At 50.4% G+C, this 15,231-nt stretch overlaps 1 protein-coding gene across 1 annotated transcript in view; it reads left to right on the top strand.

Moving 5' to 3' along the window:
• The first annotated feature begins 4,205 nt into the window (after positions 1-4,205).
• Positions 4,206-15,231, top strand: part of LRRC24 (leucine rich repeat containing 24) — a 119,061-nt gene continuing 108,035 nt past the window's right edge. The window contains exon 1 of the mRNA XM_040433322.1: positions 4,206-4,281. The gene's annotated coding sequence lies outside the window, so the exon portion shown is untranslated. The remainder of the gene's footprint in view (positions 4,282-15,231) is intronic.

The following is a 15,231-nucleotide window of genomic DNA, read 5'->3' on the forward strand; positions in this document are numbered from 1 at the left end:
CTCTCACTGTCTGTCTCTCCCCCTCTCGCTGTCTGTCTCTCCCCCTCTCGCTGTCTGTCTCTCCCCCTCTCGCTGTCTGTCTCTCCCCCTCTCACTGTCTGTCTCCCCGTCTCGCTGCCTGTCACCCTCTCTCTCTCTGTCTGTCTCTCCCCCTCTCGCTGCTTGTCACCCTCTCGCTGTCTGTCTCTCCCCCTCTCGCTGCCTGTCTCCCCCTCTCGCTGCCTGTCACCCTCTCTCTCTCTGTCTGTCTCTCCCCCTCTCGCTGTCTGTCTCTCCCCCTCTCACTGTCTGTCTCTCCCCCTCTCGCTGCCTGTCACCCTCTCGCTGTCTGTCTCTCCCCCTCTCTCTGTCTGTCTCTCCCCCTTTCACTATCTGTCTCTCCCCCTCTCGCTGCCTGTCACCCTCTCGCTGTCTGTCTCTCCCCCTCTCACTATCTGTCTCTCCCCCTCTCACTATCTGTCTCTCCCCCTCTCGCTGTCTGTCTCTCCCCCTCTCACTATCTGTCTCTCCTCTCTCACTGTCTGTCTCTCCCCCTCTCGCTGCCTGTCACCCTCTCACTGTCTGTCTCCCCCTCTCACTGTCTGTCTCCCCCTCTCGCTACCTGTCACCCTCTCTCTCTCTGTCTCTCCCCCTCTCACTGTCTGTCTCTCCCCCTCTCTCTGTCTGTCTCTCCCCCTCTCACTGTCTGTCTCTCCCCCTCTCTCTGTCTGTCTCTCCCCCTCTCACTGTCTGTCTCTCCCCCTCTCGCTGCCTGTCTCTCCCCCTCTCACTATCTGTCTCTCCCCCTCTCACTGTCTGTCTCTCCCCCTCTCGCTGCCTGTCTCTCCCCCTCTCACTATCAGTCTCTCCCCCTCTCACTGTCTGTCTCTCCCCCTCTCGCTGCCTGTCACCCTCTCACTGTCTGTCTCTCCCCCTCTCTCTGTCTGTCTCTCCCCCTCTCACTGTCTGTCTCTCCCCCTCTCGCTGCCTGTCTCTCCCCCTCTCACTATCTGTCTCTCCCCCTCTCACTGTCTGTCTCTCCCCCTCTCGCTGCCTGTCACCCTCTCACTGTCTGTCTCTCCCCCTCTCTCTGTCTGTCTCTCCCCCTCTCTCTGTCTGTCTCCCCCTCTCTCGCTGCCTGTCACCCTCTCACTGTCTGTCTCTCCCCCTCTCTCTGTCTGTCTCTCCCCCTCTCGCTGCCTGTCACCCTCTCACTGTCTGTCTCTCCCCCTCTCTCTGCCTGTCTCCCCCTCTCGCTGCCTGTCACCCTCTCACTGTCTGTCTCTCCCCCTCTCTCTGTCTGTCTCTCCCCCTCTCTCTGTCTGTCTCCCCCTCTCTCGCTGCCTGTCACCCTCTCACTGTCTGTCTCTCCCCCTCTCTCTGTCTGTCTCTCCCCCTCTCGCTGCCTGTCACCCTCTCACTGTCTGTCTCTCCCCCTCTCTCTGTCTGTCTCTCCCCCTCTCACTGTCTGTCTCTCCCCCTCTCACTGTCTGTCTCTCCCCCTCTCACTATCTGTCTCTCCCCCTCTCGCTGCCTGTCACCCTCTCACTATCTGTCTCTCCCCCTCTCACTATCTGTCTCTCCCCCTCTCACTGTCTGTCTCTCCCCCTCTCGCTGCCTGTCTCTCCCCCTCTCGCTGCCTGTCTCTTCCCCTCTCGCTGCCTGTCTCTCCCCCTCTCGCTGCCTGTCACCCTCTCACTGTCTGTCTCCCCCTCTCGCTGTCTGTCTCTCCCCCTCTCACTGTCTGTCTCCCCCTCTCGCTGCCTGTCACCCTCTCTCTCTCTGTCTGTCTCCCCCTCTCGCTGCCTGTCTCTTCCCCTCTCGCTGCCTGTCTCTCCCCCTCTCGCTGCCTGTCACCCTCTCACTGTCTGTCTCCCCCTCTCGCTGTCTGTCTCTCCCCCTCTCTCTGTCTGTCTCTCCCCCTCTCGCTGTCTGTCTCTCCCCCTCTCACTGTCTGTCTCTCCCCCTCTCGCTGCCTGTCTCTCCCCCTCTCACTATCTGTCTCTCCCCCTCTCGCTGCCTGTCACCCTCTCACTGTCTGTCTCTCCCCCTCTCTCTGTCTGTCTCTCCCCCTCTCGCTCTCTGTCTCTCCCCCTCTCACTATCTGTCTCTCCCCCTCTCGCTGCCTGTCACCCTCTCGCTGTCTGTCTCTCCCCCTCTCACTATCTGTCTCTCCCCCTCTCACGATCTGTCTCTCCCCCTCTCGCTGCCTGTCACCCTCTCGCTGTCTGTCTCTCCCCCTCTCACTATCTGTCTCTCCACCTCTCGCTGTATGTCTCTCCCCCTCTCGCTGTATGTCTCTCCCCCTCTCACTGTCTGTCTCTCCCCCTCTCGCTGCCTGTCTCTCCCCCTCTCGCTGCCTGTCACCCTCTCTCTCTCTGTCTGTCTCCCCCTCTCGCTGCCTGTCTCTTCCCCTCTCGCTGTCTGTCTCTCCCCCTCTCACTATCTGTCTCTCCTCCTCTCGCTGTCTGTCTCCCCCTCTCACTGCCTGTCTCCCCCTCTCGCTGCCTGTCTCTCCCCCTCTCCCTGTCTGTCTCCCCCTCTCTCGCTGCCTGTCTCCCCCTCTCACTGTCTGTCTCTCCCCCTCTCACTATCTGTCTCTCCCCCTCTCGCTGCCTGTCACCCTCTCGCTGTCTGTCTCTCCCCCTCTCACTATCTGTCTCTCCACCTCTCGCTGTCTGTCTCTCCCCCTCTCACTATCTGTCTCTCCACCTCTCGCTGTATGTCTCTCCCCCTCTCGCTGTATGTCTCTCCCCCTCTCACTGTCTGTCTCTCCCCCTCTCGCTGCCTGTCTCTCCCCCTCTCGCTGCCTGTCACCCTCTCTCTCTCTGTCTGTCTCCCCCTCTCGCTGCCTGTCTCTTCCCCTCTCGCTGTCTGTCTCTCCCCCTCTCACTATCTGTCTCTCCCCCTCTCGCTGTCTGTCTCCCCCTCTCACTGCCTGTCTCCCCCTCTCGCTGCCTGTCTCTCCCCCTCTCTCTGTCTGTCTCCCCCTCTCTCGCTGCCTGTCTCCCCCTCTCGCTGCCTGTCTCTCCCCCTCTCTCTGCCTGTCTCCCCCTCTCGCTGCCTGTCTCTCCCCCTCTCGCTGTCTGTCTCCCCCTCTCACTATCTGTCTCTCCCCCTCTCTCTGTCTGTCTCCCCCTCTCTCGCTGCCTGTCTCCCCCTCTCGCTGTCTGTCTCTCCCCCTCTCGCTGTCTGTCTCTCCCCCTCTCACTGTCTGTCTCTCCCCCTCTCGCTGTCTGTCTCCCCCTCTCTCGCTGCCTGTCTCCCCCTCTCACTGTCTGTCTCTCCCCCTCTCGCTGTCTGTCTCTCCCCCTCTCACTGTCTGTCTCTCCCCCTCTCTCTGTCTGTCTCCCCCTCTCTCGCTGCCTGTCTCCCCCTCTCTCTATCTGTCTCCCCCTCTCTCGCTGCCTGTCTCCCCCTCTCGCTGTCTGTCTCTCCCCCTCTCGCTGCCTGTCTCCCCCTCTCGCTGCCTGTCTCCCCCTCTCGCTGCCTGTCTCCCCCTCTCGCTGTCTGTCTCTCCCCCTCTCGCTGCCTGTCTCTCCCCCTCTCGCTGCCTGTCACCTGCAGGTCTCTAGAACCTGGGAGCTCCTGGAGAATCTGCTGCTCCTTGTTTATCCCTCGCAGGGGGCGGGGCCTAGTGCTGACAGAACATCAAATGTATCAACAATTAAAGGGCAAGAACAAACCATGGTCCTGGGTACCTGATGGCTGGGAGTTATAGGGGCTGATCACTATGGGGGTAGTAGTTATTGGGGTGGTTGGAGTGGGGTTGCAGTTATTCGGGTGATTACCATGTGGGTGGTAGTTATTGGGGTGATCACTGTGAGGGTAGTAGTTATTGTTGTGATCACTATGGGGGTGGTAGCAGTGAGGGTGATCACCATGGGGGTGGTAGTTATTGAGTTGATTGGAGTGGGGGTTACTGGGGTGATCATGATGGGGGTGGTAGTTATGGGGGTGGTAGTTATGGGGGTGATCATGATGGGGGTGGTAGTTACTGGGGTGGTAGCTATTGAGTTGATTGTAGTGGGGTAAGGGTTGCAGTTATCAGAGTGATCACTATGGGGGTGGTAGTTACTGGGTGCTGAGAGGATGAGTATCCGGGGGCTCAGGGCTGAGTGCGGCCGGTCCCCGGATTGGGGGGGGGGGGGGGGGGGGGGGGGGGGGGGGGGGGCGGTGACGCGGCGGCTCCGGTTGGCCGGGATCTGTGATGTCACCGGCGCTGTCTCCAGTCGGAGGAGGCGGCTGCGGCTGAGCTGTCAGAGCTGCTCCGGGCATGGACGAGGGAGACACGGGCAGAAGGTGAGCACCGAGCGGGGACCCCGAGAGCCCAGGCCAGGGGGTCCTAAAGACCTGTCCGTACACCCGACACCCTGCACTGAGCCGTCCTGCTGCACCTTGTCTGCTCCCTACACACACAGCGGCGCCCCCCCCCGTAGATGTACACACACCTGTCCCCCCTCTCTGGTAGATGTACACACACCTGTCCCCCCTCTCTGGTAGATGTACACACACCTGTCCCCCCCTCTCTGGTAGATGTACACACACCTGTCCCCCCTCTCTGGTAGATGTACACACACCTGTCCCCCCTCTCTGGTAGATGTACACACACCTGTCCCCCCTCTCTGGTAGATGTACACACACCTGTCCCCCCTCTCTGGTAGATGTACACACACCTGTCCCCCCTCTCTGGTAGATGTACACACACCTGTCCCCCCTCTCTGGTAGATGTACACACACCTGTCCCCCCTCTCTGGTAGATGTACACACACCTGTCCCCCCTCTCTGGTAGATGTACACACACCTGTCCCCCCCTCTCTGGTAGATGTACACACACCTGTCCCCCTCTCCGGTAGATGTACACACACCTGTCCCCCCCTCTCTGGTAGATGTACACACACCTGTCCCCCCCCCCCCGTAGATGTACACACACCTGTCCCCCTCCTCTCTCCGGTAGATGTACACACACCTGTCCCCCTCCTCTCTCCGGTAGATGTACACACACCTGTCCCCCCCCCGTAGATGTACACACACCTGTCCCCCTCCGCTCTCTGGTAGATGTACACACACCTGTCCCCCCTCTCTGGTAGATGTACACACACCTGTCCCCCTCTCTCTGGTAGATGTACACACACCTGTCCCCCCCCCCCCCCGTAGATGTACACACACCTGTCCCCCCCTCTCTGGTAGATGTACACACACCTGTCCCCCCCCCCCCCGTAGATGTACACACACCTGTCCCCCTCTCTCTGGTAGATGTACACACACCTGTCCCCCTCCTCTCTCTGGTAGATGTACACACACCTGTCCCCCTCTCTGGTAGATATACACACACCTGTCCCCCTCTCTCTGGTAGATGTACACACACCTGTCCCCCCCCCCCCCCCGTAGATGTACACACACCTGTCCCCCTCTCTCTGGTAGATGTACACACACCTGTCCCCCTCCTCTCTCTGGTAGATGTACACACACCTGTCCCCCCCCCCCCCCCCGTAGATGTACACACACCTGTCCCCCTCTCTCTGGTAGATGTACACACACCTGTCCCCCTCCTCTCTCTGGTAGATGTACACACACCTGTCCCCCCCCCCCCCGTAGATGTACACACACCTGTCCCCCCCCCCCCCGTAGATGTACACACACCTGTCCCCCCCCCCCCCCGTAGATGTACACACACCTGTCCCCCCCCCCCCCCCGTAGATGTACACACACCTGTCCCCCTCTCTCTGGTAGATGTACACACACCTGTCCCCCCCCCCCCCCCCCGTAGATGTACACACACCTGTCCCCCTCCTCTCTCTGGTAGATGTACACACACCTGTCCCCCTCTTTCTTGTAAAAGTATACACACCTGCCATGTTGTGGATCTTTCCGGTTTTGCTTGCGCTCTTTGTATATGGGGTGTGTATATTTCCTCCGGCCCCTGCTCTCTTTGCCGGCTTTGTCCTCTCCATTGTTTCCCGGGTGGGACATGTTTGGGACCTCTCAGAAGCTCTGCACATAAGCAGCACACATGGCAGCAGTTGTACCTGAGGTGTTAACGCTCGGCTTTTCTCCTCAGTAATGTGGTCATTCATCATACTCCATTAATGCTGTTGTGGCTGTCTGTATCCGGCCATAGCTATTGTATTAACCCTTAAGGTGCCGGAGGAGAGATGTGATCCAGGCGTCCATCTATATGAGCCTCGCTCTGTCACCTGGACATGGTCACAGTCCCACAGAAGAACCTGAATGTGACTGCTGTGAACGTACACGTTATGGTGACACAACCGATAGAGATCATATCCTGACGTCTGACTGGGCTCGCCCAAGGCGAAACTCGATATCAGCCACAAATGTAGGCAGCTCCTGAGCATTCAGTGGTATTCCAGCTCACCCTTCCTTTAAGGCCTCTTTCACACGACAGTATGGCTTTTTCAGTGTTTTGCGGTCCGTTTTAAACGGATCCGTTTTTTGTTTCCATGTGTTTCCGTTTCCGTTCCGTTTTTCTGTATGGCATATACAGTAATTTCATAGAAAAAATTGGGCTGGGCATAACATTTTCAATAGATGGTTCCGCAAAAAACGGAACGGATACGGAAGACATACGGATGCATTTCCGTATGCGTTCCGTTTTTTTGCGGACCCATAGACTTTAATGGAGCCACGGAACGTGATTTGCGGCCAAATATAGGACATGTTCTATCTTTCAACGGAACGGAAAAAACGGAAATACGGAAACGGAATGCATACGGAACACATTCCGTTTTTTTTTGCGGAACCATTGAAATGAATGGTTCCGTATACGGACCGTATACGGAACGCAAAAAACGGACCGCAAAACGGAAAAAATAAACGGTAGTGTGAAAGAGGCCTAACAGATTGTTTCCTCTCAGTGGACTTGTATGTCAGACTTGGTAATGACATGGAGAGCAGAGACTTTTCTAGTGGATGTCGTCTCCAGCTCAGATAACACTGTTTTCTGGCTATTTTGACCACTAGGTGGCAGTAGTGGTTGTGGCATTACTGCCACCTGCTGGTGGTCAGTGGTGATTTGGAGCTGCAGTGAGGGTCGGGAATTCTACAATATGAATATTTGAAATTTTCTTGTGGCTGGGATTTTCAGAACAATGTGAGTGTGACCTGTGACCATCACTAATATATTACCGGTGTCATTATTCTGCAGAAATCGGACAGGCGGTCACAAGTTCTCTGCTCCTGCTTTATGTAATGACAAAAAAAGTGAGAACACCATCAATCGTCAGTTTCTCTGCTAATTACAGACGGGCAACAATTGTGTAACCCAGAGTGTTCTTAAAGGGCAACACCATTTACTACATGTAGAAACTGGAATACCGCCAGACTGTGTCTTAATCACAATGAAGAGGGTTTATCACATGGGGTTTTCTAACTCTCCTGTTCTTATTGTCACCTAAAAAATACATTTACTTATGAGGCAAATGGAAAATACGGGAAAGGAAACTGACCAAACACTATTACAATACTGTCCACTATGTACACGAATATAACTACTATAATACTGCTCCTATATATAAGAATATAACTACTATAATACTGCCTCTTATGTACAAGAATATAACTACTATAATACTGCTCCTATGTACAAGAATATAACTACTATAATACTGCTCCTATGTACAAGAATATAACTACTATAATACTGCTCCTATGTACAAGAATATAACTACTATAATACTGCTCCTATGTATAAGAATATAACTACTATAATACTGCTCCTATGTACAAGAATATAACTACTATAATACTGCTCCTATGTACAAGAATATAACTACTATAATACTGCCTCCTATGTACAAGAATATAACTACTATAATACTGACCCCTATGTACAAGAATATAACTACTATAATACTGCTCCTATGTACAAGAATATAACTACTATAATACTGCTCCTATGTACAAGAATATAACTACTATAATACTGCCTCCTATGTACAAGAATATAACTGCTATAATACTGCTCCTATGTACAAGAATATAACTACTATAATACTGCTCCTATGTACAAGACTATAACTACTATAATACTGCCTCCTATGTACAAGAATATAACTACTATAATACTGCTCCTATGTACAAGAATATAACTACTATAATACTGCTCCTATGTACAAGAATATAACTACTATAATACTGCTCCTATGTACAAGACTATAACTACTATAATACTGCTTCTATGTACAAGAATATAACTACTATAATACTGCTCATATGTACAAGAATATAACTACTATAATACTGCCTCCTATGTACAGGAATATAACTACTATAATACTGCTCCTATGTACAAGAATAAAACTACTATAATACTGCTCCTATGTACAAGAATATTTCTACTATAATACTGCCTCCTATGTACAAGAATATAACTACTATAATACTGCTCCTATGTACAAGAATATAACTACTATAATACTGCTCCTATATATAAGAATATAACTACTATAATACTGCCTCTTATGTACAAGAATATAACTACTATAATACTGCTCCTATGTACAAGAATATAACTACTATAATACTGCTCCTATGTACAAGAATATAACTACTATAATACTGCTCCTATGTACAAGAATATAACTACTATAATACTGCTCCTATGTACAAGAATATAACTACTATAATACTGCTCCTATGTACAAGAATATAACTACTATAATACTGCCTCCTATGTACAAGAATATAACTACTATAATACTGCTCCTATGTACAAGAATATAACTACTATAATACTGCTCCTATGTACAAGAATATAACTACTATAATACTGCCTCCTATGTACAAGAATATAACTACTATAATACTGCTCCTATGTACAAGAATATAACTACTATAATACTGCTCCTATGTACAAGAATATAACTACTATAATACTGCTCCTATGTACAAGAATATAACTACTATAATACTGCTCCTATGTACAAGAATATAACTACTATAATACTGCTCCTATGTACAAGAATATAACTACTATAATACTGCCTCCTATGTACAAGAATATAACTACTATAATACTGCCTCCTATGTACAAGAATATAACTACTATAATACTGCCTCCTATGTACAGTACAGACCAAAAGTTTGGACACACCTTCTCATTCAAAGAGTTTTCTTTATTTTCATGACTATGAAAATTGTAGATTTACACTGAAGGCATCAAAACTATGTGTAACGGTCGCGTACACACACACACAGGGGGGAGGGAAGTGACCACTGCGCTCCACCCTTACCCCTGGCCCTGCCTACTTGCCTCGCGAGTCCTAATGACAGGGGACAACTGGACGGCAATCCCTAACTTGGATTAAGTGCAGGGATGACAGACAGACAAACAACAGAACGTGAATGGACCGAGTCAATACCAGGAAAGCTACAAAGTACAAATGGAGCAAGCAGAGAGTTGTCAGGAGAAGCCGGGGTCATAAATACCAGGAGAGACGTGAAGTACCAAAGGAGCAGGCAGAGGATAGTCAGGAATTCAGCAGGAGGTAAGTACGCCAGGAAAGACCAAATCACAGGTGCAACCTAAATTAACACGCAACCTGTAGCCAGCAGGCTGCCTGTATTTATAGTGGGGAGTGAGGGTCATGTGATGTGGCCAGCGTCACATGACCGACAGAACAACCAGTCGAGCACCGAGTGATCAGCTCGGCGCTCAAGGCAGACTAGGAGCCGGGAGCCACCCAGCTAGTAAAGCCACCCTGGGAATGAGGTCAAACACAGATCCTCATTCCCAAAGCTAAGCAACACTTCTGCGGGCAATGGGGGACCGAGTGCACCTTCGGAACCCCGTTACAGTACCTCCCCTTTTACGAGGGGCCACCGGACCCAAGACTTCAGGCGATGGCTTTTCAGGGTGTTCTAAATGAAACTTTCGAACAAGTCTAGGAGCATGAACCTCCCTGGCAGGTACCCAAGATCTCTCTTCAGGTCCATACCCCTTCCAGTGAATCAGATACTGCAAGGAATTACGCACCTTCCTGACATCCACTATTTTAGACACCACATACTCGACAGCATCATTAACAAGAACCGGCGGAGGCGAGGCTTTTGATAGTACTACCGGTTCAAAATATTTTTTAAGTAGAGACTTATGGAACACATTATGAATGTGGAATGACTCGGGCAGCTCCAACCTAAAAGATACCGGGTTAATCACTTCCGTGATCTTATATGGTCCAATAAAACGAGGAGCAAACTTTTTAGAATCTACCTTAAGAGAGAGATTATTGGAGGACAACCATACCTTATCCCCAACCTGAAAATTCACCCCCCTTGAACGTCTCCTATCGGCCTTGAGTTTCTGAGAACTTTGAGCCTTTTTTAAGTTCGATTGAACCCGGGCCCAAACTGTGCACAGTTAAGAGGAGAGCCTATCCGCCTCAGGGTTAGAGGAGGAGACGGATGACCCAGAATGAAAACGGGGATGGAAAGCATGGTTACAAAAGAAAGGTGAAACCCCAGCAGAAGAATTGACACGGTTATTCAAAGCAAATTCAGCCAATGGAAGAAATTTCACCCATAATTGCTGGTCATCAGCAACATACGACCTCAAGAATTGTTCGACAGACTGATTAAGGCGTTCAGTCTGCCCATTACTCTAAGGGTGGTAGGCAGAGGAAAAAGACAATGAAATTTTACATTTTTGACAGAAGGCCCTCCAGAATTTGGACCCAAACTGCACACCCCTGTCAGAAACAATATTTTCCGGGATACCATGCAATCGAACAATTTCTTTCACAAAAATAGACGCCAGGGTTTTGGCATTCGGGAGTTTAGACAGGGGAATGAAATGGACCATCTTGCTAAACCTATCGACCACTACCCAAACTACAGTCTTACGCTCCGCCGGCGGTAGGTCAGTTATAAAGTCCATCGAGATATGGGACCAGGGTCTACTGGGAATGGGTAGGGGTCGTAGGTTACCACCACAGCGAGTCCTAGGTGTCTTGGACCTGGCACAAACCTCACAGGCTGACACGTAGGACTTGACATCCCTAGTTAGAGTGGGCCACCAATAAGCTCTAGAAACCAGATCCTTAGTGCCCTTAACACCCAGATGTCCACAAAAGGCAGAATCGTGACACTCACCCAACAGCTGGAGACAAAATTGTACGGGAACAAACAACTTATCTGTTGGGGTGGATACCGGTGCCAGATGTTGTTCAGACCTAATGCGAGCCGAGATATCCTGGGTAAGAGCTGCTAAGAAGATTTTTGCTGGGAGGATGGATTCAAGTGGTACCTCAGTAGGTTGAAAAGCCTGGAAGCTCTGAGATAATGCGTCCGCCTTCACATTTTTACTTCCCGGCCTGAACGTGATGGAAAAATCAAAATGAGTAAAAAACAGAGCCCATCTGGCTTGACCGGGATTCAACCTCTTAGCAGACTCGAGAAACATAAGGTCTTTATGGTCAGTGACAACAGTTACACAATGCCTTGCCCCCTCCAGAAAATGCCTCCACTCCTCAAATGCCCATTTAATGGCCAGCAGCTCCCTATTCCCTATGTCGTAGTTTCTCTCCGTGGGAGAGAATTTCCTGGAGAAGAAGGCACATGGTCTCAGATTAGTGAGGCTAGCAGGACCTTGTGAAAGGACTGCTCCTGCGCTGTCCTCGGACGCATCAACCTCCACAATAAAAGGTTTCTCCTGATCAGACTGGATCAGAATGGGAGCGCTACTGAATGCCTTTTTTAATTTTTCAAATGAAGAAATGGCCTCAGTAGACCAATTCTCCAAATCCGCCCCTTTCTTAGTAAGGTCGGTCAACGGTTTAGCAATTACGGAAAAATTCATAATAAATTTACAATAGTAATTGGGGAAACCTAAGAACCGCTGTAAGGCCTTTAAGGATGAAGGTCTTACCCATTCCTTAATTGCTAGTACCTTACCAGGATCCATCTTGAAGGCGTGAGGAGTCAGAACATGCCCTAGAAACAGAATCTCCTGTACACCAAAGACATATTTCTCTTGTTTAGCGGATAGCTGATTCTCCCTCAACACCTCTAATACTCGTTTAACATGAGACACATGGGATTCGAAGTCAGGAGAGAATATCAAAATGTTGTCAAGATAGACAATACCAAATTTACCTAAGAACTCCCTAAGAATGTCATTCATGAAGTTTTGGAACACAGCTGGGGCATTGCTGAGTCCAAAAGGCATCACCTGATATTCAAAGTGTCCTACCGGAGTATTGAACGCCGTCTTCCATTCGTCTCCCTCCTTGATTCGGATTAGATTGTATGCCCCTTTCAGGTCAATTTTGGAAAACCAGGTTGCCCCCAGAACCTGGTTAAATAAATCCGGAATCAATGGGAGGGAGTATCTATTCTGGACAGTGATTTTATTTAATCTCCGGTAATCGATACATGGCCTAAGACCACCATCTTTTTTCTTAACGAAGAAAAACCCCACCCCCATAGGAGAGACAGAAGGTCTAATATGCCCTTTACCAAGGCTCTCCTTAATATAATCTTCCATGGCCTTGCGTTCGGGCATAGAAAGATTATAAATTCGTCCTTTAGGAAACTTGGCCTCCTCTACTAGCTCTATGGTACAATCATAAGGTCTATGGGGGGGGGGGGTAGAACCTCCGGGGTTGGTGATGAGAATACATCAGAATATTCTCTAACAACAGAGGGTAAAGTATCAGACTTTACTGAGACCCCAGCCTGTACCACGGACAAGCACGAGTCACACTTAGGCCCCCATCTCACCAACTCCCCATTGGACCAATCTATAGTGGGGTTATGTAGTCGGAGCCAAGGCAACCCTAGTACCACCTCAGCAGGTAGGTTCTCCAGGACTAGAAGCGAACATCTCTCTGAGTGGCACACACCCACGGTTAGAGAAATCTCCGAGGTACATAAGCTCACCGTACCACCAATAAGAGGAGTAGCATCAATAGCCATGACATGGATAGGAGTTGGTAAGGAAAACATAGGAATACCCAATCTTACAGCATACACAGAGTCAATAAAGCTAGCCGCTGAGCCAGAATCAATAAAGACCTTACCCGGCCATTTATCTATTCCCAGAGAAATCGTAATGGGTACCGAAAGCTTACATTTAGAAAATTCAGGGTGTACCTGGTCTTTAGGTTGCCTTGCCTTAGGAGACTTGACAGAGAGGACCTTCTTAGGACACTGGTTGATCCAATGGTCAGGCTCTCCACAGTAAAAGCATTCTCCACGTCTGCGGCGAAGATTCCCTCGGGTCATGCCAACCTGCATGGGTTCCTCGGTGGAGACCTCAGCATTGTCTCTGGGATAGGCCTCTGGCTGGACCACCATCTGGGAAGAGAACTGTTGTTCCTGTCGTCTCTCTCTAACCCGTCGGTCAAGTCGGACAACAAGGGTCATCATCTCCTCTAAGGTCTCTGGAAGTTGATAACTGACCAGAAGATCCTTTAATTTATCAGACAGACCTGACCTGAACTGACTCTTCAGGGCTGGTTCGTTCCATCCTGAGGGGGGACACCACCTTCTGAATTGGGTGCAATAATCCTCCGCTGGTAAATTGCCCTGAACCAGTGCCTTTAGAGCCGTCTCGGCTACTAGAGCCCTGTCTGGTTCATCATAGAGGGTACCCAGGGCCTGAAAGAACCCCTCCACAGAATATAAACAACTGGCGCCAGCAGGTAAAGAGAACGCCCAGTCCTGGGGATCACCCTGTAATCGGGAAATTATAATGCCCACGCGTTGACTCTCGGGGCCAGAGGACACAGGGCGCAAACGGAAGTAAAGTTTACAACTCTCCTTCAAAGAGAGAAACTTCTTCCGGTCTCCAGAAAAGGGTTCTGGGAGCTTAATCTGGGGCTCAAAATGCGGACTGGAGGCCTGAGGAGTGGAAGAACCTTGCCCTAACTCAAATGAACTGAGTTTTTCCCCTAACTCCTGCACCATCTGCGTCAGATTAGAGACATGGTCAGTAAGGGTCACCAGAGGATTCATAATACAGTGGTTATTGGGCCTGTTAATCTGTAACGGTCGCGTACACACACACACGGGGGAGGGAAGTGACCACTGCGCTCCACCCTTACCCCTGGCCCTGCCTACTTGCCTCGCGAGTCCTAATGACAGGGGACAACTGGACGGCAATCCCTAACTTGGAATAAGTGCAGGGATGACAGACAGACAAATACGTGAACGGACCGAGTCAATACCAGGAAAGCTGCAAAGTACAAATGGAGCAAGCAGAGAATTGTCAGGAGAAGCCGGGGTCATAAATACCAGGAGAGACGTGAAGTACCAAAGGAGTCAGCAGAGGATCGTCAGGAGGAGGCCTGGGTCAGAATACCAGGAGAGCAGCAAAGTACACAAGGAGCAGGCAGAGGATGGTCAGGAATTCAGCAGGAGGTAAGTACGCCAGGAAAGACCAAATCACAGGTGGAACCTAAATTAACAGGCAACCTGTGGCCAGCAGGCTGCCTGTATTTATAGTGGGGAGTGAGGGTCATGTGACGTGGCCAGCGTCACATGACCGACAGACCAACCAGTCGAGCACCGAGTGATCAGCTCGGCGCTCAAGGCAGACTAGGAGCCGGGAGCCACCCAGCTAGTAAAGCCACCCTGGGAATGAGGTCAAACACAGATCCTCATTCCCAAAGCTAATCAACAGTTCTGCGGGCAATGGGGGACCGAGTGCACCTTCGGAACCCCGTTACACTATGAATTAACACATGTGGAATTATATACATAACAAACAAGTGTGAAACAACTGAAAATATGTCATATTCTAGGTTCTTCAAAGTAGCCACCTTTTGCTTTGATTACTGCTTTGCACACTCTTGGCATTCTCTTGATGAGCTTCAAGAGGTAGTCCCCTGAAATGGTCTTCACTTCACAGGTGTGTCCTGTCAGGTTTAATAAGTGGGATTTCTTGCTTTATAAATGGGGTTGGGACCATCAGTTGCGTTGAGGAGAAGTCAGGTGGATACACTGCAAAACTTTGAAAGTAAGGGCTATTTGACCATGAAGGAGAGTGATGGGGTGCTGCGCCAGATGACCAGGCCTCCACAGTCACCGGACCTGAACCCAATCGAGATGGTTTGGGGTGAGCTGGACCGCAGAGTGAAGGCAAAAGGGCCAATAAGTGCTAAGCATCTCTGGGAACTCCTTCAAGACTGTTAGAAGGCCACTTCAGGGGACTACCTCTTGAAGCTCATCAAGAGAATGCCAAGAGTGTGCAAAGCAGTAATCAAAGCAAAAGGTGGCTACTTTGAAGAACCT

This window comes from Bufo bufo, chromosome 5 (genome assembly GCF_905171765.1).
Source record: "Bufo bufo chromosome 5, aBufBuf1.1, whole genome shotgun sequence".
NCBI classification, from domain to species: Eukaryota; Metazoa; Chordata; class Amphibia; order Anura; family Bufonidae; genus Bufo; species Bufo bufo.